Consider the following 25,886-nt stretch of genomic DNA (forward strand, 5'->3'; position numbering starts at 1 on the left):
CTACATGATTAAACAAAATGATGTATTTAAATCTGATTTAAAATTTATGTGTTTAGATATATTTTTAATCTCTGATAGAATGCTTATGGAGAAAATCCTGGGAAGAAGAGCAACCATTATTCTAAACCTCCAGAGGAACAGAGACATCATGGCTCACACAGAAATATCACATGTATCAAATTGTGCACTTTGCTTTTAAACTTTTCATTAACAAAAGACTTCTCAAATAGTACCAGGGAAACCATTTTTATTTTATTTATTTTTCTTATCCTTTGTTAAATGAGTGACCCCCACCATGCTAGTGACACTTTTTTTCCAGGAAGACCCAAGGTCGTACTTATACTGCTAGTGGAAATGTGTCCATGACATCAAGGAAATCCTCCCACTTTTTGGAGGAGAGGAGGTGAAGCACTCTCTGTAGATGATAGGGGGTCACTGGAGGGCTGAACCTACAGTTTGAAGAGTCCCATAATGGATAAGAATGCAGCACAGCTAGAGAGAAGAGCAGGAGAAAACAGGAAGGAAGGAGAAGAAGAAGAAATAACTGCCACAAAGCTAGAAAATGGATTACTGGACACACAAGTGAAGATACATTTTATGAACTAGGCAGCACCAAAAGAAGGAATGAAGCTAAATGGCATGACATGGAAGAAACACAGACAACAGCTGGTGAAGGGAGAACATTGGAGGTTTTATCGGATAGCGAAGTAGTCAGTTTTCAGGGTTTACCTCTGCAAAACATATTTTTTGTTACAAGAAGAAACTGAGAGATTGAAAACACAAACAACTGCTGGTGAAGGGAAAACCGTAGATGTATTCTTGGCTGGTGGAGTAGCCCGTTTTCATGTTTTACCACTGCAGCAGTGTTTTCTGTTACAAGAAGAAAAAAGGTATACAGATGCAGCAGGACAAGGAGGAAGGGAAGAAGGAAGAGAGAAACAACAAATAGTTGCAGTTTCTCAACAACTACAGAGAAGGTGACCACTGATAAGAATAAAAAGTAAAAGTGATGGCAGTTTAAACAGGTATGACACCATGGATAGTATTATTTTACCACTAGGATTTAACATTAAAGATAGAAGAGCATTAAATCATTTGGTAGCTGAAAATTATTGTAAAATGACCTTTGAAAGCCTTAACTTGTTGGAAAAAATTATGACCGAGACTGTAAAAAGAAACGCAAGAGCAACATAAAAGACTTACTTATTTTAGAGGTTGAGACTACAACTAAAGAAGAAGATAAGTATGCAGTTTAGGACTTCCAATATGGAGGAGCATGAGTTAAACTGTTTTTTTTTCTTTTACTATGCAGTAACATACACGAAACTAAAACAATATGCGATGAAAGAAATGTATGGACTGGGGTTGGGATGTGTGGGCAGCAATGAATGCTAAGGATGGGAAAATACAACATATTGCAAATACAATAATTGTTAGTAGTACAAGAGGATTTGTTAGCTACCAGGATTAACCGAAAGCATTTTTTTCTGTGGGGATGAAAATCATTTGGTACAAAATTGTAACAAATGAAGGCGTGACCAATGTGTGGAAGGAGGAAACAAACAGCAAAGAAAAGCAAAAAGTGCAAGCCTTTTTGTAGAAAATATTATTTCAAAGTGAGATTATTAGTAAATATACATGACGAGAGGAGTTTTGCAATTTTACAAAGGGAAGAAGAGAGAGAAATTGGGACAGCAGAAGAAGAAGAAGAAGAAGAAGACACTAAAAAAAATCAATTGGTGGGAGACAAATGAGAAGGAAAAGGAATTAAGATCTGGTAGTAAAACACTTACAAAAAAAGCAAAGGACAATGTAAGAATTTTTGCAGTAAATGGGAATGACACTGGAAATGACATGAAAGATTTGCTGGTGGTAGAATGGTGTAAAAAAGTAAAAAAAATAAGAAAATGTATGTTTTTTGCTTGCTAGATTCCAAATGTAATGAAGAAGAAAGGAAAAGAACAGCAGCTAGTTGGACATTTAGGTCAAGTTCCCAGCATATATTCTGAAGAGTTTGCTGTATTTCTGCATTGCCTGCTTTAGTTGCTCCTTATTCTCCTTCTATTGTTATACTCTTCAAGGTGTTTTGGGGTTTGCAGTGGGTACCTAACACGATCTTGTTTCATCTCCCGCTAGGCTCCCATTCCATTTGTTTTGCTGACCCTATGTGCTCCAGTCCTCCAACACAGCAAGTTTCAGCTTGCATTTTACTGTCAGAAAATGCCGTGCTTCTGCTCCTGTTCTGAAGTGCTGTACAGCTTTCATATTCTGACCTTAAAGAGTTGCCAGGTTTAGCATTTTAGTGGTGAAAGCAGCATATAAAAGAAGTCTCCGTATGTGATTCTATTCCTTAAGCTACTTATATAGTGAAAGTGAAACGTGTTCTACAAATTGGATATAAAACTTATTTAGTGGGACCACTTTGTGGCACTTACTGTTCAGCTCCCTACTGAAATGTGAAGACTCACAATGATGACTCCTGCCACATCAAAAAATAAAAAAATCAGTGAATATCATACATCACCCTTCTCCTTTAAACCTGTTTTTCACAGGGGCAGCTCCCCTACAACCCTGGTGCCTTCTCACCACATCCACCAAAATTATATATACCAAATCTGAGTTCACTTACCACAGAACAAAGGCAGTCTTACACTTAATATATGTAAGTGTGGATTTTTGGCCTTTCGATGTCCTCATTACTGGAGCTGACATTTTGAGTCCTGATATTTCAAACCATTACACTACTGCTCACTATAAAGACATTCCTTCATTTTGAATGATGATTCCTTTGTTAAGTATATGTCTTGCCCTGCATGCTGCATAACCACATGAGCTAACTCTTGCAGCTTCATGAGTTTTAAGGTACATTATTTCAGGTATGATTTTAAAATGTACTTGAGATCCACTGCCCTTGTGGAATTTGGAACATCAATAGTTTGAACATTATTCTTTTCTTGATAGCTTTTGTATTGCATGTGATTCTCTGTGCAAAAGCCATTACCTAAGTTGTCCATTTTTACTTCTGAGTACATCAATCCTTTTGTCAGACTGTCCAGTTTTTCTCTTGAGATAAGTAATTTATAGTCCATTGCTGTGCATATCTTTAGCTGTTTTGTCACTGCTTCATGGTATGCTGAAATATTCTCCACCACTTATATTAAGTTATTTGAAGAAAAATCAATTTTTTCTCTTTTGCTAATGCAGTACTAATTTTTTTCATCAAGTATTTATCAATTTCTTACAGTTATATTGGTAATCTTAATACTGGAAAACCTAATACTGTTGACATGGGCAATCAACTTCATGATTTTATTTGATTTATTTGCTTTTTATAATTCAATATGAGCTGACGATGACTTTACTGTTGTTCCTTTAATGGGCCAGCAACTTTCCCAACTTAGGGAATTTAGGGAGGAAGTAAGGAAAGGAGTAAAGGTGAGTAACCATTTCCTTAGAATGGTTAAGACATTATATAAAAAATAGACTGAGTGTAGATGTCAGTGCTGCAGTCAAAGATGTGAGTTTGAGGGAGGTGGAAGTAAGGAGAAGCATGAGGCAGGAATGCCCATGGCCTAGCTAGATACGCAGGGGTTTGTTTGGCAGAGTTCAGTGAGGTGGAATGATGGAAAGTCCATTAAACCTTCTGCAGATGAATGCATGAGAAGTTAGGATGGGTCTTCATAAAGTCATAAAAATCTTTGAAGAATTTAGAGTGCTATCTGGGCTTAAATTTCATCCAAATATACCAATCATTGTTCCTACATGGATGGAAATCCTTGGTAAAAGCAACAGAGGGCTCCCAGTGGTAGTTAATTCAGGTAAATATTTAGGACAAGAGGTACTACCAGCTATTAGGAGATGCTACTGAAAATCAGAAGTGAATAGAAGAGCTTGAAATGTTTATAGATGGGTAAAGTTATCACAGTACTGGCATTTATAGAAGTTAGTAAGAAGACTTTATTACATGTTTGTTTTAGATAAGACATCTGTTAGTGGATCCTATATGTTTGGTGAGTGCAGTAGTACTAGTATACAGCTCATTTATTTGCAGGAAAAATAAGTTGTGGTTTAGGAGGTGCAGAAAGGTGAAGAAGTACATGCGGTATATGTTGGGGTCAGGCATACTTTGATAATTCCATTCTAATTCTTAATTTGGAGCACTTAGTTCATAATGTATTGGGATATGTAAAGTAGACAGGGTGGGAAAAATTCACTTGTGGAAAGTGGAAGTTATGATACAGGAATCAGATGGAAAGGGAGACTTTTACGCACAATTTTTAGTTCACTGTTTTTTACTTGACGATAGTAAAAGGAAAATATTTTATGGAAAAATTTAAGGATTGCACTGAAAGTAAATATCCTGCAATGAGGATAGTGAAGACACCAGGAGCCTTCTTCTAAATATTTAATCTGCAAAACTTGGAAACACTTTATAATCTCGAAATACTGAAATGTCGAATTTCAGTATCTCAAGACTATAAAGTCAAAATGTAAAAATAACAAAAGTGCATAATTGTGAATTCAAATATTTCAAATTCATGGCTATGGCTTTACGCTATGTAATGTCTGGTATTGTATGTGGATGGTGTGCAGTGTCATGTATGGATGTAGGTGTTATGTCAGGTAAGTGAGTGTTTTGTAAGGGTTTTGGGTAGACGTTTGAGTGTATGTGGGTGTGCTGATATGTGTGATGTGTGTGTGAGGGACTGTAGAATGTATGTGTGGATGTGTGTTTGTGTGTGTTTGTGTGTGTGTGTGTGTGTGTGTGTGTGTGTGTGTGTGTGTGTGTGTGTGTGTGTGTGTGTGTGTGTGTTTTCGTTTGTTTATCGTTTGTGTGATCTTGCTGTTAGTATATATAAGTAGGGGGGTGTGGGAGGTGCAGGGGTGCTTGCCCCCCTGCTTATTTGCATTGTAGGTTTGTGGATGTGTGTTGTTTTGTTTGTTTATGTTGTGGTGTGGGTGTTGTGATATAAGTGGGGTCTGGTGTGTGCTGTGTTTTAGGTGTTTTGAATTTTGCGGTTTTGGGCTTCATGGTTTTGCTGTTTTGGTGTTGTGTGGATTCGATTTCATGGTCTCGAAAAACTAAAATTCGAGGTTTCAGTATTTCGAGATTATGAAGTGAATCCGCCAAACTCATACTTACACTTACCAAAGGTACCAGGATTTGTCAGAAATTTGGCATCCATGGGTAGGCTTAAAAAGGCCCCAGTGGCCATTAGCCTAGTACACACCTATGAACCTATGTTTTATGGTTATACAATGCTATATTAGTATAAAAGGTGTGACTGTAGAGTCAGGAATATTGTGCTATTACAAAATGACTTTGGTCATAGGAATGGAAAATAGTAGAGTTTAGGATAAATGAAAAAAATGCTGACAATATGGTTTGATTTGAGGATTCATGAAATGAAGACTGGGCTGAAGGCATATGTACTCTATGGGATGCTTGGATAGTACAACTATTTCACTACTGCACCATCATGTTCCATTAACAGCCTCACCACAAGGAGGCTGTCCATTTTTCCATGCCCTAGTTACAGCTCTAGGTTAAGGATTTTGGCTATGACAAGTGTAATAGAGTGGATGATAGCCAGAGAGAAGTTCTGAACCTGGTGGACTGTGTTGCAGAAGGCAGAAATAACATTTTTTGACTAGTAAACTATGGTAGCATTCTCCTTTTTCAAAAAGATGAACAGCAGAGGGTGATGTAGTTATACAGAGAACATGCACCTCATTCCCCACAAAACCTTATCCAGAAGTTGAGCATCTTATTCAGTCAGAATAATGCAGATTCTGTTCTAGCTTTGGAGGTACTAGAAAAGTACTGGGTCCAAAGGCTGTTGCAGCATTGCCACTTGTTAGCTGCATTTGGTAAGAAAGTGATGCGCACACAATGTTTGAATTAAGGCAGCGACGTTTAAGGTAGGAAAATTTTTCTGGTAAGATAAGTAATATTCCGACCTCACATGATGCTACTTCAACACTTAACTCTATGTATGTTACTCGCCTCCACTTACCTCTTCACTACCTATCACATCCATCTTATCCTCACCCCCTACTCCCCAACTAACCCACTCTCATCTGCCCATTCCACCCTCTGCCCAACTTTATTATTACACCCCACCTCTGCAATAGCACCAGTATCTATCTTTTTCCTTACATATACATCTACACTAAGAAAACATCAGCCCTATCACTCATAACAACTAAACTACCTTCTAAGCTTACCCATATATTCATAGTTATCTCAGCAGACATGAAACAAAGTGGGGACATTCACCTCAATCCTGACCCCCCAAACCACATCATTACAACTCATGCCCATCCTATCACATGTACTACAAACTTAACACCTCCCTCAGAAAAACTCAGATCTCCTTATCCAAAATATGAACATGAGAAGCATCCTAAACAGAATACCAAAAATCCATGCAACTTTTCATCAGTACTTCCCCAGACAAACTTATACTCATGGAAACCTGGCTAAAACCACATATACATGACACTGAAATTACAACCCATGGGTACAGCATCCTGCAACAAGATGGAATCAATAAAAAAGGTGATGGCATTGCCATAATCTAAAAGGATAACCTCAACATTGAGAGGTTGGCCAATAACCCACACAACCCCAACAGCAGTGAAATTATAATCTCCCACCTTCAAATTAACTAGAACAAGCACATCATTATTATAGCCATTTACATTCTCCCTGGCAATAGCCCTTCCACCACTGAAAACCTACTTCACTGGTGTTCCTCATCTTACACTCTGGAAACCATAATATTAACTGACTTCAACATTGACTGGGAATTCATCTCCTCCAACAATCCCACCAATTTTATAAACTTACATAGGTTCTCGGAACTAATTCAATCTCCCATAAGGGTGAACAAACACAGTAGTAAGCATTGAATATTATACTGTATGTTCACAAATAAACCCACCCTCCACAGCCAACATGGTTGTCTCCCAGAAAACCTAAGTGACCACCTACCCACTTACATATACAGGGAGCACAACACCACCTCTAGCAACTTTGTCTACAAATACATTCACACTAAGAAGCACTTTTCTCCAGATATCTTTTAAACCCTCCTGTGAAACTGTAACTGGACCCCACTAAAACACCTTGCGCTAGACACAGCCATATAGTACTTTGATGACAAATTAATCCAAATCCTTAACAGCATAGCCCCCATCAGAAAAATCCACATTAAATCCAAACAAACACCTTGGGTCTCCAACAAACCCATAAAACTCCTAAAATAAAAAAAATGCAACAGTCCTCCTACAAGTTTGCCAAATGCACAACCTTGCTAAAAACAATTTAGACAGAACCAAAAACTTTCCATGCTACTCTGCAAAATAAACACCACAGCAACTCCCAGAAATTTTGGAAAGCCATCAACCACTTACATAAACCAGGCCACACTTGCAGTCCAACCCCATCCACAACACAAACTACCACAAACATAGCTACCCAGTTCAACTCTTATTTTATCAGTTCCATCCTATTGCTAATAAAAATACAATCTACTTATCCACTATCAATACCTACACAAACAGCAGATGACTTAAATTCCTTCTTAATAAAAACAATCAAAACTAATGCCATTAAAATGCTCTATATATAATGCCAACAACTTACCTGACTGTATAAAATATTCTACTTAGTTTATTTCTAATTACTAATATTTGGGTAAACATTTTTTATCACTGTTCTATCATTGTACTACTATGCCTTTGAAATAGTCTTTGTACTGTAACTTTCGCTTTTCTCCCCGGGCCTCCACTTAAAATGAATTTCTGACACAGTGGACTTTCCCAATCAATAAATGTCAACAAATGTCAATAAATAAATAAAGAAATAGATAAAGAAACTCCTGGCCAAACTAAAGCCATCATCACTCACAGCTGACCAGCTCCCTAATCAAGTCCTTAAATTAGCATCAGATGCCATCACCTTCTCCATATCCATCCTTATAAACTGATCTATAAAAGAACAGTATATTCCCAAGTGGTGGAAAGTATCTTACATCATACCTCTGCACAAGTGTACAACATCCACAGATTTCACTAACTACCTTTAGCTAAAATCCTTGAAAAATGCATCCACTCACAACTACTTGATTACCTGACAAAAAATAATCTCCTAGTCTCATCTCAACATGGTTTTAGACCCAAACACAGCACCACCACTGCACTTGTCAGCTTTACCAACTCAATCAATCAAGTTCAAAATTCTGGACAACTTGCATCTTCCATCTTTCTTGATATGTCTAAAGCTTTCAACACTGTCTCACATCAGAAACTGCTTAATGAGCTAGCCTCCTTAAACCTTTCCCACATGGCCTTTTACTGGTTTAAAAACTTTCTGTCTGATAGACAGTAAGCAGTAAACTGGCAAGATTAACTCTCCCCTCTTCTACCCATCTCTATCAGTTTTCCCCAATGATCTATACTTGGTCCTCTTATTTTAAAACTTTTTGTTAGGAATGCATCTTTGTAGTTGTTTCCTTCACATGATGTCAATGTTGGAACTAGTTTCAAAAAAACTAGTTAATTTGTACCTGACATTCATCCAGTTTTAAACACATTGGTGTTTTTTGCAAAAATGAAATACGTGACAGTTTGCCTTGGGATTCTAAATGTATCTTCTGTAATTTAACTTATGAAGAAACTTTAGCCCTTAAGACTTTGTGAAAAATTGATTCTTTGGAGATAAGTCCAGCAGAAAAGGGTGGGGGCATCATTGTCATGGACCAGCAAGATTATATAAGCAGAATGTATGACATACTTAATAATGATTCTACTTACTTGAAGTTACATAAATTTCAAGTTGATGGGCTAGTAAGGAAAATTTAATTCTATGTTTATGATCTATCAATGATGAGTCTTATTGACAGGGAACTTTATGATTATTTTATTGTTGAATCCCCACGTATACCATTTATGTATGGACTACTGAAGATACATAAGGATGTTCCTAATGCACCAATGCATCTGATTGTTTCTAGTCGGGGATGGGTTACAGAACAATTATCTATTTATGGTGAGGGGTTTTTGCATCCAATTTTAAATTATGTTTCCATTGTACTCAAGGATACCAAGACTTTTTTACATGATCTATTTGTATGGCAGAAAGAACATACTGATATCTCTAATTTATTGTTTGTGACTCTATAGATATAAACTAATTTTTTACCGTTATTCTGAATGAGACTGGTGTAGAGAATGCCAGGTTGTTTTTATCTAGATTAAGGAACATGAGTAATAAAAAGATCACCCTTATTTGCTCACTGCTAGAGTTGATCCTAGGGAGCAATGTTTTTATTTTTGAAGATGTATTTTATTTCCAAAAGGTTGGGTTTGCAATGGAGACATCATGTCAAACTCATATGCTAATGCTGTCCTCGCACAATAGGAGTTTGACTTTGTACATAATAATAATTCCTTTACAGACACTTTAGTGTATTATAAACATTTTGTTGATGATATATTTATGTTTATTTATAGAGTACTACTTCCTTTTTGAAGTTAAGTTGTAATGATTCGAATTCTAAGATTGATTTTTTTAGATGTTTCTATAAGTGAAGAGGATTTGGGTCAACTTGAGATTAAAGCATTTAGGAAACATTGTAAATGCAATAATATTTTACATACAGCATCCAAGACACATTACTAAGAATGTTGTCAAAGGGAACTTACTTACAGAGATGCACCTTCAAAGTAAAGATACGGGTCTATACTGGAACATTAACTTTTTAAAACGTTAAATGTTCTAATATCGACCCCTATTCAGCGAACACTGATAATATCGAACATGCAGAACAGCGAATTTTTTCCCAGGGAAAAAATTTGCTTTTCCGACACACATACACAGAACACAAGCACACCAAACAAACAGCAATCCACACACATACACCTAAAATCCTACATCTAACCCTACACTAAACTGTACATACACCACTAGCCACCCACTTACATTAACCCAAACCCTAACCCAAAGGCCTGTCACTATCACACACTCACCTCACCTGTGCCCTAACCCTAACTCACCTACCCCACCCTAACCCTCACATCCACACAATCACACACTTACCTGACCCATGCCCTAACCCTAACTCACCTACCGTGTGCCCTAACCCTCACGTCCACACAATCGCACACTTACCTGATCCCGACCCGTAACTTTCCATCACAGTGCTGAAAATAGTGAAGCCACAGGAATGGCCAACCAAATTCCTTCCCTAGGAAGATATTTGGTGTTCTGCAGCTTTGCTATTTTCAGCATTCACTGAATAGGGGTCGATATTAGGACATTCGAAGTTGTGAAACTTCGATGTTCTAATATAGACCCTAAAGATACACCAGCTGAAAGAGCCATAGAGGCTGTTTCCCATTGGTTTGTTTTGAGAGGTTACTCTGTTTCTGAAGTTAGTCATATGAGGGTTACTGTGTCTTCCTTATGGAACACTACATCTAGACCCTATTTTGGTGATCACTATGTAAGTACTGATCTTACTTCCTCTTTATTACAGCAGCATCATCCATGTTTATTATTGAATTATTCTAGTGAAACAGCTGAGATATGTAATGTTATTAACAGGTATTGGCCAGTTTTAATGGCTAGTGAAGAGGTTAGTTAGTTAGTCGATCCTATGCCTAAATTTGCTTTTAGGAATAACAAGTCTTTAAAATGAGAGTTATGCTACAAAACATTTGGGGACAGAAATATTAATGTAGTTAGTTCAGATCGGTTTGGCACTTTTCCCTGCAGGAGTTGTTCAGCATGTGTCTCTATCTGCTCTGCTAGTTTTATTTTATGGCCAGTTACTCAGTGTAGAACTGAGTTCAACTTCTATGCAGACTGTAAAACCAAGCACGTCATATACTATGCTCAGCGTGTTTCATGCAAAGTTTATTATACAGGTAAGACCAATCATAGATTAAAAGAAAAGATTCTGGAACACATTAGTAATATTAGTAATTCAGATGATCTTAGTGCACTGGCTAAACATGTTGCGATAAATGGTTCTAGTCATAAATTTAAGTTTATAGTTTAGAGATTATGAAGGAACATCTCAGGGATGGAGACTTAACAAATAGGACTGAATGTGCTGAATTACGGTGGATAGTATCATTACAAGCTGACACTTACCTGGGATTGAATGGGAAAGTGTCTATTTAACCTGTACTGAAAACTTGTGGCTTATTTTATTAATATTATATATGACAATAGCATTTATATTATAGAGTTCTTATTGTATATCTATGTAATATGTATATTTTTTAGAGTTTTGTTAATGAATATTTGTATAATGGTTATGAGATATTTAGTTACGTTTAAGAGGGTGTGCTATAAATTTGTAATTTGATTGTTTTTTTTTTTTTTTTACTGAGTGGTGTGTTGCTGTTTATTCCATTTGATTGGATAGTTAAGTTTTATAATTCAGGAAGTCCTTGTTTCTTAATGGTCTGAGTTTTTGGTAGTGAAAGCGCTTACTGTGTATATTATTTTTAGTTTTATAATATAAAAAAAATGTTGGTTTGCCCTCCTGTGGTGGTCAGATTATTGTTTTTTTTTTTCATTAAAAACTTATTGTCAGACAGACAACAAGCAGTAAAATGGCAAGATGAACTCTCCCCTCTTCTACCCATCTCTATCAGTGCTCCCCAAGGATCCATACTTGGACCTCTGCTGTTCATCATATTCACAAATAAATTCCACTTGGCTTCCAATCATACAAACATAGTCTAATATACAGATGATTCCTCACCTATATGCTCTGCATTTACTTTCCCACTGAACTCCTTCAAACTACTCAAAAAGCCTTCCTTGACATTGAAAATTTCCTCTCCAACTGCCAACTTATCGTGAACCTCAATAAAACTAAACTCTTGCTCTTCACCAACAAAAAAGATCACTCGCTACATCCTACCTTCATCAGCCACTGCACCAATAACATTAACTTTCAACCTGTCAAACACATCAGACTCCTTGGTGTTACTATCAATAACATTCTCATATTTGATAAACACATTGCTACTACTAGCAAAAAGGTACATATTAAACTATGGTTACTAATACCACCAAAAAATCCATAGCCAACACACATTTCCTCTCCTCCCTGCTGTATGCCTCACCAGTACTCACTAATCTTAGGAAAACAGACCTAAATAAGATCGAATCTTGCTATAACAGAAAAACTAAATTTGCCACTGGCCTCCGCCATAGATCACACCATTGTAGCACACTACACCAACTAAAATGTCTGGAACTTCCAAACGTACTAATATTCAACCAACTAAACTTCACACATAATGTTTTTCAATCCTAGCAACTGCACAGCCCTAAAAGACCTAATTTACCCCTATAGTACCAAGAGATCCATAAAGAAAAAAACAAAAAAAAAAAAAACAAAGAAAAACCATAAACTCCTTCTAGAAGTAACTAAATCCAACAATTACTATGGTGACTCCATCATATCAAACCAGATATCCAAAATCTGGAATTCCATACCCCAAACAATCATCAACACTAGCAATGCATTAAAGTTTCAAACAATTCTGAAAGAACACATCACAAATAAATGGTTATGCTGTTGCACCAACCCTGGATGATCAGTCTCTTCTCTACTACTTCCCTTTTTCACCCTCTTTCTTCAAACATTCTCCCTAATTCTTCTCCAAAATTTCTCCCTTTTACTTTCTCCTTTTTTCCCCTCAGTGAAACCTACCTAACCCTCCTTTCCCTCTTACCGCTCTCTACTTTCAAACTAACCACTCCAGTTTTTACTACATTTGTTCATCAGTACTTCTGTCAGTCTATAACCAATCTGCTCTGACAATTACTCTAGGCTCTCGATTTCCCAGCAATGTTCCCACAGTATCACTTTCATAGGTTCATAGGTAGGTACTCGCTATTGGCCCTAGGGCCTATATAAGCCTAGCCAAAAAGATACCCTGGCTTTTGCCACCCAAGAAAACTATTTTCCTGTGCCCCTGTTAAGCAGAGCCACAGAGGTGATCCCCGGGGTGAATTTCCTATTTCCCATCCAATCATCAAGATTTTTCTTGAAGAGTGCTAATGAGGAGCTCTGTTTGACATAGATAAGCAGTTTGTTCCAGAGTATGGGAAGTCTCTGGGACAGGAATCTATCCCTCCAGCATGTTCTGTTTATTGTGGCGACAAGGCTTAGGTCCGTAGAGCATGTAGCTCGGCGGGATTGGGATTTCTTTAAGTGAAGCATGTCCAACAGCTCTGGGCTTGACATAACTCTGTATGTTAGGCAAAGATCTCCTCTGAGTAGGCGATATGCAATGGAGTAAAGCTGGAGTTTTTTGAGACGGTCTGCCTAGGACATCTGTTTGAGGATGGTAATCTTTGTGAGGTATTTCTGCACTTTTCCAGTTGTTGTAAATGTCTTATGAGGTACATACCAAAAGGGGCGTTGTACTCTATAATGGGTCTAATGAGTGATGAGTAGAGGGGAACAAGGACCTCTTTTTTTCTGGATGAGAAACATTTTGTGATGAGGTGTGCCATGTAGAAGGATTTCCTGACCACTGTGGCAATGTGATTATCAAAGGAGAGAGAGACTACTGTCCACCTGTGTCCCAAGGTCTCTTATCACACTTTCAGTGTTAAGTAGATTACCACCTATGTGGTAGTTCATGGGTACAGAGTTTGTACCAAAGGGGATGACAATGCACTTTTTGGCATTGAGCTTGAGACCATGGCTTTGACACCAGGCTCACCTGTCTCAGTGAGGCCCTTTTGTAGGATGTCCGCATTGTTTCGATTATGGCTCCTAGTTTGCAGTCATCTGCGAACTTCATTAGCCAAAGACCTTCTGGGTTAGCCTGCACTTCAGAGAAGTAGATACCAAACAGGAGAGGACCCAGGACTGAACCCTGTGGTACTCCACTTGTCACTGGTCTGAAGTCGGATTTGGAGTCTGCTATTTTCACAGTGTGGGTTCTATCAGTGAGCCAGTTGGCAACCCATCTTGTTACATAGGTATGTATGCCTAGTTTAGTGAGTTTATCTATAATTCCAGAGTGGGGGATGATGTCAAAAGCCTTGGTGAGATCTAGATTAGGCTGTCTGAACCACCTTACCCTAGTCTACAGCTTTGAATCTTGCTTTGAGTCTAGCTTTGAGTCATCCACTTTTTTCAGTTTGCTACCTCTGGCCTATTAATTTCACTCTTCTGCTATATCACTCCAAGCTCACAAATAATCCACTTTGTCTCAGTCTTACAATCTTTCTTTTCCATCAGCACATTTTCCATGTCACACTAATATCAGTACTACTACTGCTGTTAACTAACATTTACCTCATTCACCACTTGTTAGATCCTAATCAGTTGGCTTATGTTTTTTACTCCCAATCTAGTTCTGAATTATTTTACCTACTTATCTGAAAATCTAACTATAATTATTCAATATATTAAGTCTTGCAATTGTTTGTTATTTTGATATGTTTCAAATGCAATTATACACCTTATGTATTTTTCACTGCTACCTTTTGTTTTTTTCTTACTATGTATGAGCATGTCTTCAAACGTTTTGTATATGTTATTTACTATATTACTAGTAAGTTTTGGGCTAATGTTATGTGTACTTATCCTGTATTGTTTTATTTTTTACATTTTTTATTGTTTGTCATGTTAATTGTGGAGCTTTTCTCCCTGGGCCTCCACTGAAAAGGGACTAATTATTCTCAGCCTAGTGGATAATCCCTGTAAACAAATGTTAAATAAAATAAAATAAAATAAATAAATAAAAGCATACATAAGAATGAATCTCTTTTTTCCATTTTGTTCATGATTTTAAAGAGCAGCTTAGGACCAGGAATAACCTAGTTTGGGAGTATGAGAGGGTTGCATCATTATTCTGTGGATACGATCTCCAGCATGCCCCAGTATTTTGCTATTGAGTGTGAAGTGGATGGATGAAAATCAGTACTTCCATGTTGCAGGTCATTATTCTGTTAAGGAAATAAGTGGACTGCTTACTGCAGGTGAAGGGGAGGGTAGTAGCTATCCCAGGTAGGTGTTTAGGTATGTTTGGGTTTTCAGTTAAAATAAAAACTCCACGATGACTGGTACACAGGATAATAAATAGCACAATTAAGTTTATTCACAAATCACAATATGGTTAAGCACTTTTGTCCTCTACTGGGACTTATTCAGAACAAAATTCTTATCCCATCCACAAATAACTAATATAGTATTCATTTACAAATCATTAGGGACAATTATTCAATTGAAACAATCAGCATCCTAAATGTGATTCAATTTAGTAACATTAATCAGTCATAAAACCTGTATTAATTCCTAAATTCACTTTAACCTGTCACTAAAAAAATAAATAATAACAATAGCAGATAATAAAAGTAAAATGAAGTTAAAAAAATATATTACAGTTTTGCAGACCTGGTTTGAGCACCAAATTATGTCTGGGTTTTGTTAATGTGTGAAAACAGAGAGAACTAGTATATCAGTCAGCAAATGGCTATATCAGTCCTAATACTTTAGATGTTTACTGGACTGTGCTGATAAAGCAAAAAAAATTGTCACAAGAAGAAGCTCTCAAATTTTTCAGTCTGTGCCCTCATCTTCACACATGGTCTCAGTTTTGATTAGTAACTGACAAGATACATTCATTCATACAGATGGCAGAAAATAGGTTCTTTTGAAATGTAGCAGCCAACCTTCTTGCTAGAGTAAGGGGCTGAACAATCCAGTAGGTACTGCTCCTCCAGGTTGAGAAGAGCATGTGGATTTGGACATCTAATGAGGTCGCCTCCTGAATAATTTCAACTAAACATGTTGTGGAAATTGTCCACTGATCAGAAAGAAGATCTGGGAATGATTAAAGGTGTAATGGGGAGATTATAGCACTCAGCTTTTGTGGGTATATCTTGTGTTCCATATGATGTCCTCGAGACTGCTGGTGGAAACATACAATCCTGTCTATCTTCCTTAGCTTGTTTACACAGCCCTCACCTGAATAAAGAATATTAGATAAGGGAGTGCAAATGGCTGGACGAATGATGAACAAAAAATTCAGCTGTCTACTACAGAAGTAACCAAACGTCCAACCAAAGCCCGTAATCTCCCCAATAACAAGAAGGAGAATCATGAAAATATCAGATAAGTACAAAGGTGTGTGCCATACCCAGTCATGTAACGTCCGATCAAAACAGTGCAATAAATAAATAAATAAACAAACAAATAAATAAATAAAAGAAAGTCTCCCTATAAAGCTTTTACAGTAAAAAAACTTGCACTAAAATTAAAAATCCGCACTAAAGAAAAGTCTAAAATAAATGATTACTATGGAATTATATAGTCGAACGGTTTGAGACCACATGTAAATATACATAAAAAATGTATCACAAGGAAAACCTAAACAAGCAATATTACTTTTCAAAGGTACTATTATGGGCTACTAGGTTAGCATCAGCTGGCAGAAAAATGCTACAATGACTTACTTTAGCCTTAGTACCACTCACAGTGTAAAGTGCAGTCACATGTGTTTATGTTTATTTTCACTGTTTTGCTTTTCGTTATTAGGGAAAGTCATTGATGTGGATGCTCGACTCTACCTCTATGATTACATGCCAATCAGAGTAGCTTGCTTCAGTCAGAAGTCAGGAAGCCTACTACAGAATGCCATTGCCTTGCAAAAACAATGCCAATGAGTAAAGGGGAAAAGCACATCAGCTGGGGAGAAAACATAGCTCTGTCATTTTATAGAAACAAACAAACAGACCAGATTCCTCACTAACGAAACAAACCAGATACCTCTCTTTTTAGACTGCAGTTCTGATAAGGTAGAGATTTTGACCTTGGTCAGGATTCAGTAGATGAAAACCATGTAGTCTTAGATACTTGCCGATGAGTGCTGGCATCATGGAACTTGAGAAACAAGGTACGTTATAGGGCCATTAGAAAATTATAGAAAACTGTCACTAATGCAGCATTGCAGCATGAAGCCCTAAGTGTGATTCAGTTGGCCCAGGTTCAATTATTGAACTTGGGTGCTGCAAGAACCAATGTGAGCAGGGGGCAAATGAAGATATGGCTACTCACCTCAATTAATGTGGAGGGGAACATGCTTAGATAATGCTTAATTTGAATGCCTGCGCAGAAAGCTATCTTGAAAAAGCTACACATCCCAAGCAGCATAGTGGGCAAGAACTTGTATGAACATGAAAACATCACAATGGAGGTGAGGTCACCTCCATCACAGTTCTTTAGTGCATAGACAGCTAAGTGGCACAGAGAGATAAAGTCCTGAAGTTGATCAGATAACCCAAGCTTGATTAGTGACTCAGGCAACTGAATTTGCTGGCAAGGAGGATAGGTGTGCCTGTCCTTGGGGGAAAGTGTGTGACAGCATGGAGAGCAGCTGCCATCACAGCTCAGTTTAGCCAGCATAGAGGGTGGAAGCTGGGCTAGGTAACTGTGGATGGCCTTGGAGGCACTGACTTCCTAAGGCCTGTAATGCAGATGTTCCAGCAACTGCATCTCTTTACAGGGGTAACCTTATAAACAAAACTAACACATAGGTTAGGGCAGGACCAAACAAATAACTAACCCCCATGAAGCTGCAATAGTAGCTTGTTCATCTTTGATCGTTAATGAGGGCACTTCAACCTTGACCAGTAGGTTACATGATGAAAATTGTACAAGGGAAGAGGAGGGATTACAGGGATCTTTGTTTTGTGAAAAGGAGATCAAGGCATTGCAACAAGGTATCTAGAATTGCAAAAAAAAAAAAACTTGTTGCATGCTGCCATAACCTTATCACAATCACATTCAAAGAAAAAGATGGGCTAAACCAGTTGCAAGCTGACAGATAGCTACTGGCACATTCCTCCTTCCTTTGATTATGGAGTCTTCAAAGTCTGCATAGCCATAATACGATTCTCATCTAGACAGCTTAGGCGCTCTCAGTGAAGAGATGCATCTGGGATATACACTAGTTGTGTGCTCCATGGGAAATGGAATTGTGGTGTGTATATGTATGTTTGTGTTGGTGTTGTTGTTGTTGTTATTGCTGGATGGTGTGAATTTAGTGGTTTCTGATCACATTAAAACAGAAGAGCAATAGGTGTGTATGGTATGGGAAGAATACAAAAGTGCTTTGAAAAACAATACAAGGCTTCAATACCCCTGCATATCAACTACAAATCAACTGTACTGTAAATTGTGACAACTTATATTACAAATTCAAGCCTTACTGCCTAACATATCAACTGCATATACAATGGACAACGGAAAACGACAATATCATATTTCAAAGTCTCACACACCCATAAAATAAACTTTCTCCATAAATTGAAGGCCACATGGGTGACTACAAATTCCAATGAGGGATCTGAATCATTGTGCTCTTCAGTGGAATATAGATTATGAACTTGTTCCCAATATGCATGAAACTATCCACAGTAGTTCTTCATACTCTAGTTTGTATTAAACATTCTATTTACCAGACAGATGTAATGCCATATGTAGATGAGGAGTAGATGCCGAACAGGAGAGGACCCAGGACCGAACCCTGTGGTACTCCACACGTCACTGGTCTGAAGTTGGACTTGGAGTCGGCTACTTTTACTGTGTGGGTTCTGTCAGTGAGCCAGTTGGCCACCCATCTTGTTACATGACTTTATAGACCAAACACCTGAATTCAATACCTCATCAATGAGAATTGAAACACATTACCTGTTTTCATTCCTTTTTCTCAATTCATTTTGCTAATAAACCGTTTTCAGGCCATTTTTCTGTATACCTTAGATTATAGTTTCTGTGATGAAGAATAACACATAGATGGTATGCGTGCTTAGAATAAAATCACTTGAAAAGTGACTCACTAGATTTATCCTTACAACAGACACTAACATGTATAAACTGCTCCCATCCTATGTTATGTTTACTTGAATAAATAAGCAGTTATGTAATTTATTCATTCATACTTTGATTATCGGTTTAATCCAATGCAGGTATGCGGAGACAAAACCTAACCTGCACACAAGGCATAGAAGCTCATCTTGAACAGGATGCCAAACCATTACAGAATGCTGGTATGCATGTTCAAGCATGCGCACACACACACACACACACACACACACACACACACACACACGCACACACACGCACACACACGCACACACACACACACACACACACACACACACACACACACACACACACACACACACACGCACACACACACACATGCACCACAGAGGCTGCACAGAAATTAACTCCCTCGAGGAATGAACTTGAGAGCTAAATGATCTTGAGTTAAAATATAGTAACTGATGAAAATGATGACAAACAAAGTCATCACATAGTAGTGGAGAGAAAGCTTTAACTAAAACGTGTGACATGTGCGTTCAATTTTCCAGTAGACTCTATGTTGGTTCTTTGAATTTTATTAGATGGCCACCATAGCAAAGTTCCCCCTCCTCCTGACATTGATGACCTTGTGAAGCATCAATAAAAGCTTTGTGCAGCTTGCATTATTAAAGTTGTTACTACCTTCTCTGGTGACTCAAGCTCACTTTGTTTTTCATGGTTTTGCCTTTTTAGTTTGTTGGACTTATCTTAATTCACTGAGCATTTTGAGTGCGTGTAAAATATTGATGAAAAATATTACCTAAAGCTGGAAACATCAATAACATTTTGCTTTAAAAGCCTGTCTTCTGAGTGGCAGTTTTGTGCTTTTTGTGGTATTTTACACAAATCTAGCAGATGCAGTTTTTCTTTTTACTTTCTGTAGTAGTTTACCTTCACTGAAATAAAATGCTGTTGAAACTAGACAATTTGACTACTATCAGATATCACATCATATATATTACACTAGTGTCCACATAAACTCCAAAAATAAAGGAACAGTGCCCAAACTGATCAATAACTATAAAACAGGGAATTATGATTATCAATGCAGTAACCACAGGTAAGGAAGACAATCATAAGGAGGTGATTAGTCTACAAATATTCTTACACTGCCCGAAAGATGGAAAATCAGTAGTATTAATACTACAATCTCTGTTGCCTCTGCTTGCCTAAAGTAGAAGGTGTATATATATATATATATATATATATATATATATATATATATATATATATATATATATATATATATAGTCTATGTTTTATACATTGATAAGCAAGGATGATAGGTTAAAACTAGTTTTTTCCTTTCTTAAAAATATAAATAGCGTTTTATTTAATGAGAAATTCATTTCATTATCACCTGTTTTGCAAGTGACATTTGAGATGGCATGCACTACAATTTCAAACAGCGAATACATGTGGTAGACCAGTGATGAAAACCATTGAAGTATTTTACCATGGCATTTACATAACAGACACTGGGAGTGTTGCTTAGATGGTACTGACATGTCCTTTTCCTCTATGAATTTAAAATTTCAGACTAGGCAGATTTAACATATTAAAAAAGCAACTCCTTAGCAAATTTGTTCAGCTCGGTAGAGAAAACTATTTAAAAGAGAATATTATTTTTCAAAATCAGTTCAGTATTTTAGTTAAACACAGAGAATTCAGAAGTTATCTAATGTGTAACCATCTTACACTTGTGCATTAGCCACTCAGACACTTGTAATTCCAATTATTTATTTTTTTATTTAATTTTTTTCACATTTGTTAACCGGGTTGGTCCAACTGAGCACATTGCCCATTTTCAGTGGAGACCCGAAGAGGAAAGCTCCAATAAAGTGATTATTTACATATTAACACAAAAGTAAGTATTAATAGCGTAGCATACCGTATTCAAAAATACAAAAATGCAGTAGTTGATAGCATATACAGAGACGACAGAAATATTTAGTTATAGATATAGTACAAGATGAATTATGCAATTTTCAGTCAGGAATTTTAGAGGTTAGGTAAATTTGAGAGAGAATCATTATAGAGCAAGAGAGTGAATGGAAAGTAATCACCATCATGTACAACTGCTAGTATTTCTTGTGAGATTACCTACTTAACATTGTCTATAAGGTCTCGGTCAAACAAAACGATGCTAATGAGATGCATACATTTGCTCATTGTCTTTTGCTTCTCTGAACATTAAAATGTCATTTTAGTGAACAGATCTTTTGAAGAAGTTATCGGAGTAGACATAAGGCATCTGGTGCTGTGCTTCACAGCATTTTACTTTCCACTTAGTTGTTACCTCTTTTTGTATAGCCACCTTCGGTCAAATACTATGTGCTTTCTTCTGGCGACATATTCACTCATTTTATTAACATTCTATTGTATTGCACACTTTTCAGATTCCCTAGTAGCCTCCTACATGAGATCGAGTGAAAGGCTTTGCTGCAGGCCTGGTAGAGTACAGTTGCCAGTTTGGATGTTGACCTCTTGTACTGCTGTAACCTTTTTGTAGAATCACAGCTGGGCTAGTCTCCTACTCATTTGGAACTCCTCTGACGTATAGGAATTTGTTAAACAGATCTGTGAGGGAACCTATTTGTATTTATTTGTCCTGGCCCACTTCAATAAACACACAACACCGAATGACATTTGATGACCTTTATTAAACTTACGTAAATACCCTTGTTAACCAATAGTTAGAAATTTCAACCAAAACATGACACAGATGATAATAACATCCATGGAAGAAACCATAAAATAACCATAAGGGCAGCGTAACCACTCACCCTTGATAAGCAGCGTCCCCCACTTGCTCATTTATCTTTGCACTAACAAGGCAGCATTACCCCGCTCACCTTCAATTTATTGAATTACACCACCATCCAAATAAGCAGCTCTGCTTGCTTAGTATCTTATCCAACAGAGCAACTGCTTACTTTACTTCCCAGCTTATTGAATTGCACATCCAACACCAGAGGAGGAACAGAAGAGGGCAAGCCTGCCCCTCTTCTCTGTCTTCCCAAACTAATATAACCACAATCCCCACTACTAAAAGGGGGGGAGGGGCAGGCGGGAGGTAAGCAACTTCATGCCAAAATGTGATTCGTACCACAGTTACACTTGACAAAACCCTCTAAGCCCCTCCCTACCCTTACCTCATTTCCTCCTAAACATCCCTCCATCCCACTTAGCGCTATCCTCCCATTATTCTTTCAATTCCTGCTAATCTATGTATCTAGCTCCACTTGAAGATGTCCCAGGGCAAAATGGTCTGTTCCAAACCTCATTTGTCCTGGTCCACTTCAAAAAACGCACAACACCAAATGACATTTGATGACCTTTATTAAACTTCCGTAAATATGCTTGTTAACCAATAGTTATAAATTTCAACCAAAACATGACATAGGTGATAATAACATCCATGGAAGAAAACATAAAATAACCATAAGGGCAGCGTAACCACTCACCCTTGATAAGCAGTGCCCCCCACTTGCTCACTTATCTTTGCACTAACAAGGCAGCATTACCCTGCTCACCTTCAATTTATTGAATTACACCACCATCCAAATAAGCAGCTCTGCTTGCTCATTAACTTATCCAACAGAGCAGCTGCTCACTTTCCTTCCCAACGTATTGAATTGTACATCCAACACCAGAGGGGGAACAGAGGAGGGCAAGCCTGCCCCTCTTCCCCACCCACCAGCCTGACCAGGCTCTTCATCCTCTCACCATAAACCCCATAAGGCCAAACATCATTCAGCGTACCCACTCTTGGCAAGCCAGCTGTACATGGGCCATCTAAACAATGAACCCTGAGCCCACTGTCACTTGAAAACATACAGTGACAATTACACACTCTCACATCAGATTGCAACCTCATTTCACTTCTCAAAGAAGTAATAACCACATAACCCTTTTCTAAATTCCATTTAATAGCAATACATAGTTAAATAGCCAGTTACCCAAACAACAGAAACAACCACTGATCCCTTTCTTATGCTAATGGAACAAACCATAAACTCCTAGCCCAGCATGACCACTACATATTAACTAAATAATCCGTACCTCATGACCAATGGAAGCCTCAGGAGGATTCAAAAGACATTACCAGCCAACTGAAAAAGCAAACCCTAAATCGGCCACCACTAAAACTATGCATAGGCATCTGCCTACATTCCTACCACTTTGCATCCTCACTTTTCCCACCAAAATTAATGTAATAACCAAATGAAATCCCTTTAATGTCAGCGCCATAACAACCTGATGTCATACAAACTGTCCATTATAAACATAAAATGTTTAAGTGGCCATTATGACATTTAAGCAACCAACCTGTAATAGCAACCTTATAAAATAATCGTCCAAGCCCATCCAATCATCCCTCTGACTATCCTATACAACCACAGCACCTAAAGTTGATCTCACCATTGCTGACCTCCAAACCTTGCCAAAATGACCACCTATAGCCATAACAAAATGCCACAGAAACTATAACCCCCTGAACTCAAATCCGTAGACCAATCATCACAGAAAACCCATCTGACAGTATTTAACATCTGTCCCTATTACCCACTCATCCCAAGCTTACCCATCACCCATTGAAACCATCCAAGTTCAAGATAGCCCATTACTATGCCCCAAAATCCTCTTAATGCCAACTAAAACCTGGCACCCCCCCCCCCAATGTCCCTAATTTATGTCAAGCGTACCTGAAGGCACAATAATCTCGAACCATACCACTCCTACCAGCTTAAATGAGCCTCTGCAATTATGTCCTAAATAAGTAGAATTATCTGTGTCCTCATTGTGCCGTACCCCACTCTGGCCACCAGAGCATCCACCACAGCAGAATCCATTACCTTGCAACTCCACTCCCCTCAGACCACTAACCACTGCTCACTCAGCACACTGCCTTTTGTGGTCTCATTATGCCACACACTGGCAACCGGACATCCACTGCAACAGCCTTCATCGCCTTTTGGGCCTCCTTCATTCTGGCTATTGACCGAGGTCCACCACTCTACGCCTCCCCATTTATGAAAAAAAAAAACATAAATTTGTGGCCATTGTTTCTTAATGACCACATTAAGCCCTGCCAGCTTCTCCCTTGAACTGCTTTGCTCTACAAGCATCTGTAACAGCAATGACTTGCGATGGCTAAGAGTGCAATACCACCATCTGAGGTCACCAAGGTCCATACTCCCTGAAGTTCCACAGAGGGAAAAAAAAACTCAAAGTCTGTACTCAAATGCCTGCCATTGCCTGCATACTCCACATTCAAAGTGTGCACTCAAATGCCTGCCTTTGCCTGCACACTCCTGCATAAGCTCCCAATCATCCCAGTGCCTGCCAAAACAAAAACATTCCCCCCTCCTTGTTTTTTTTTTTTTAAATAGACAATCTGGGTCTATTACTCTCCACCTCTTAATGCAAGAATCTGAGAGAGCCTAAAATAATGGGGGGACAAATGCCTACAATAGTCACTGGTCTTTTAATACTGTTCCTATAATTATTATTTATTTATTTATTCCATTTTGGTGACCGGAGAGGTCCCCTGAGCTCAAGAGCCTGTTTTCAGTGGAGGCCCGGGGAGAAAAGCTCCACAATACAGTTACATCACATAATGAATTACAAAGAAAAATATTTGCATTACAATCAACAGGTAGTACTACAAAAAACAACAGGTAGAATTGCAGTCGAATAGGTATCATGCAATAAAGCAACTAAGATATTAAATAAATTATCCAGGAGGATGAGAGGCATAGAGCATAAAGCTGGATGTAGATATTAGTTACATTTACAGTCTAGGTCTATGAGAGAAATTAGAAAGGTATGAAGGTTAGCCAGGAGAGAAGGAGGAGGGGAGCTTGGGAGGTATGGGATGAAGAGTGCAGCTACGTTTTCTGTGAAGAAACAGGTAGGAATGAAGTTGAGTTTTGAAGGTGTTGAGGTTGTCACAGGTCCTCAGTGTAGAGGGCAGAGCATTCCATTTTTTAGCTAGGGAAAAGGAGAGTAGAAGCTGACCAGCTGGGCGCTTGGGTTTGTGGACGGTAATAAGGTTTTGGTGAGTAGATCTAAGGGGTTTGAGGGTGGTATATGGTTGAAGAATATTAGATAGTGCGGGGCAGCTGGTGGGTTGAAATAATAATTTGTGGGCTGAGACAATTTGGAGGAAGTCAAGTTGATTGGGGAGTTCAAGCTAATTTAAAGTTTGTAGGGAGGTGCAGTGATGAGAGAAGGAATTTGTCTTTGTGGTGAATCTGGAGATTTTATTGTAGCATACTTCCAGTTTGGAGGTAAGGGTGAAAGACAGATTACTAAGCAGAGGAGCACCATACAGAAGAGATGGGAGGAGATATGTGGTGGCCAAAGTATGTCTAGTAGAGGGAGAGAGGAAGTGATTGTTTCTGTACAGTAGGCTGAGTTTTATGTGGGTTTTCTTGATGTTACATTGGATGTGGGTATTGAATTTTAAGTGTTCATCGATGGTGACCCCCAGGAGTTTGGCGGAGGGAATAATGTCAATGATGGAGTTGTTAATGCTGGTAATTTGAAATGAGTTTTTATCAGTGGGAGTGGATTTAGAGGGAGTGAATAGAAGAATCGTAGTTTTGTTAGCGTTAAGTGAGAGGTGGTTTTGGTGCATCCATTTTTCAGTGGTAGAGAAGGCAGTTTGAGTTAGAGACTAGAATTCTGTTAGGTTGGAGGCACAGCTGATCAAAGTTGAATCATCTGCGTATTGGACAATTTTGGTATTAGGAATGGCTTTGTGGAAATCATTAATGAAGATATTAAATAGCAGAGGGCCAAGTATGGAATCTTGGGGTACTCCTGTGGGTGTGGGAAGGAAGGTGGAGGAGGCTTGGCCCCATTTCACAGTTTGGGACCTGTCTGAAAGATAGCTGGAGAACCAGGAAAGAGTTTTTGGGGAGATGTTGAGGTTAGACAGATGGTTTAGTAGATGGG

Source organism: Protopterus annectens, chromosome 10.part0 (genome assembly GCF_019279795.1).
Source record: "Protopterus annectens isolate FY-2018-M chromosome 10.part0, PAN1.0, whole genome shotgun sequence".
NCBI lineage: Eukaryota > Metazoa > Chordata > Ceratodontiformes > Protopteridae > Protopterus > Protopterus annectens.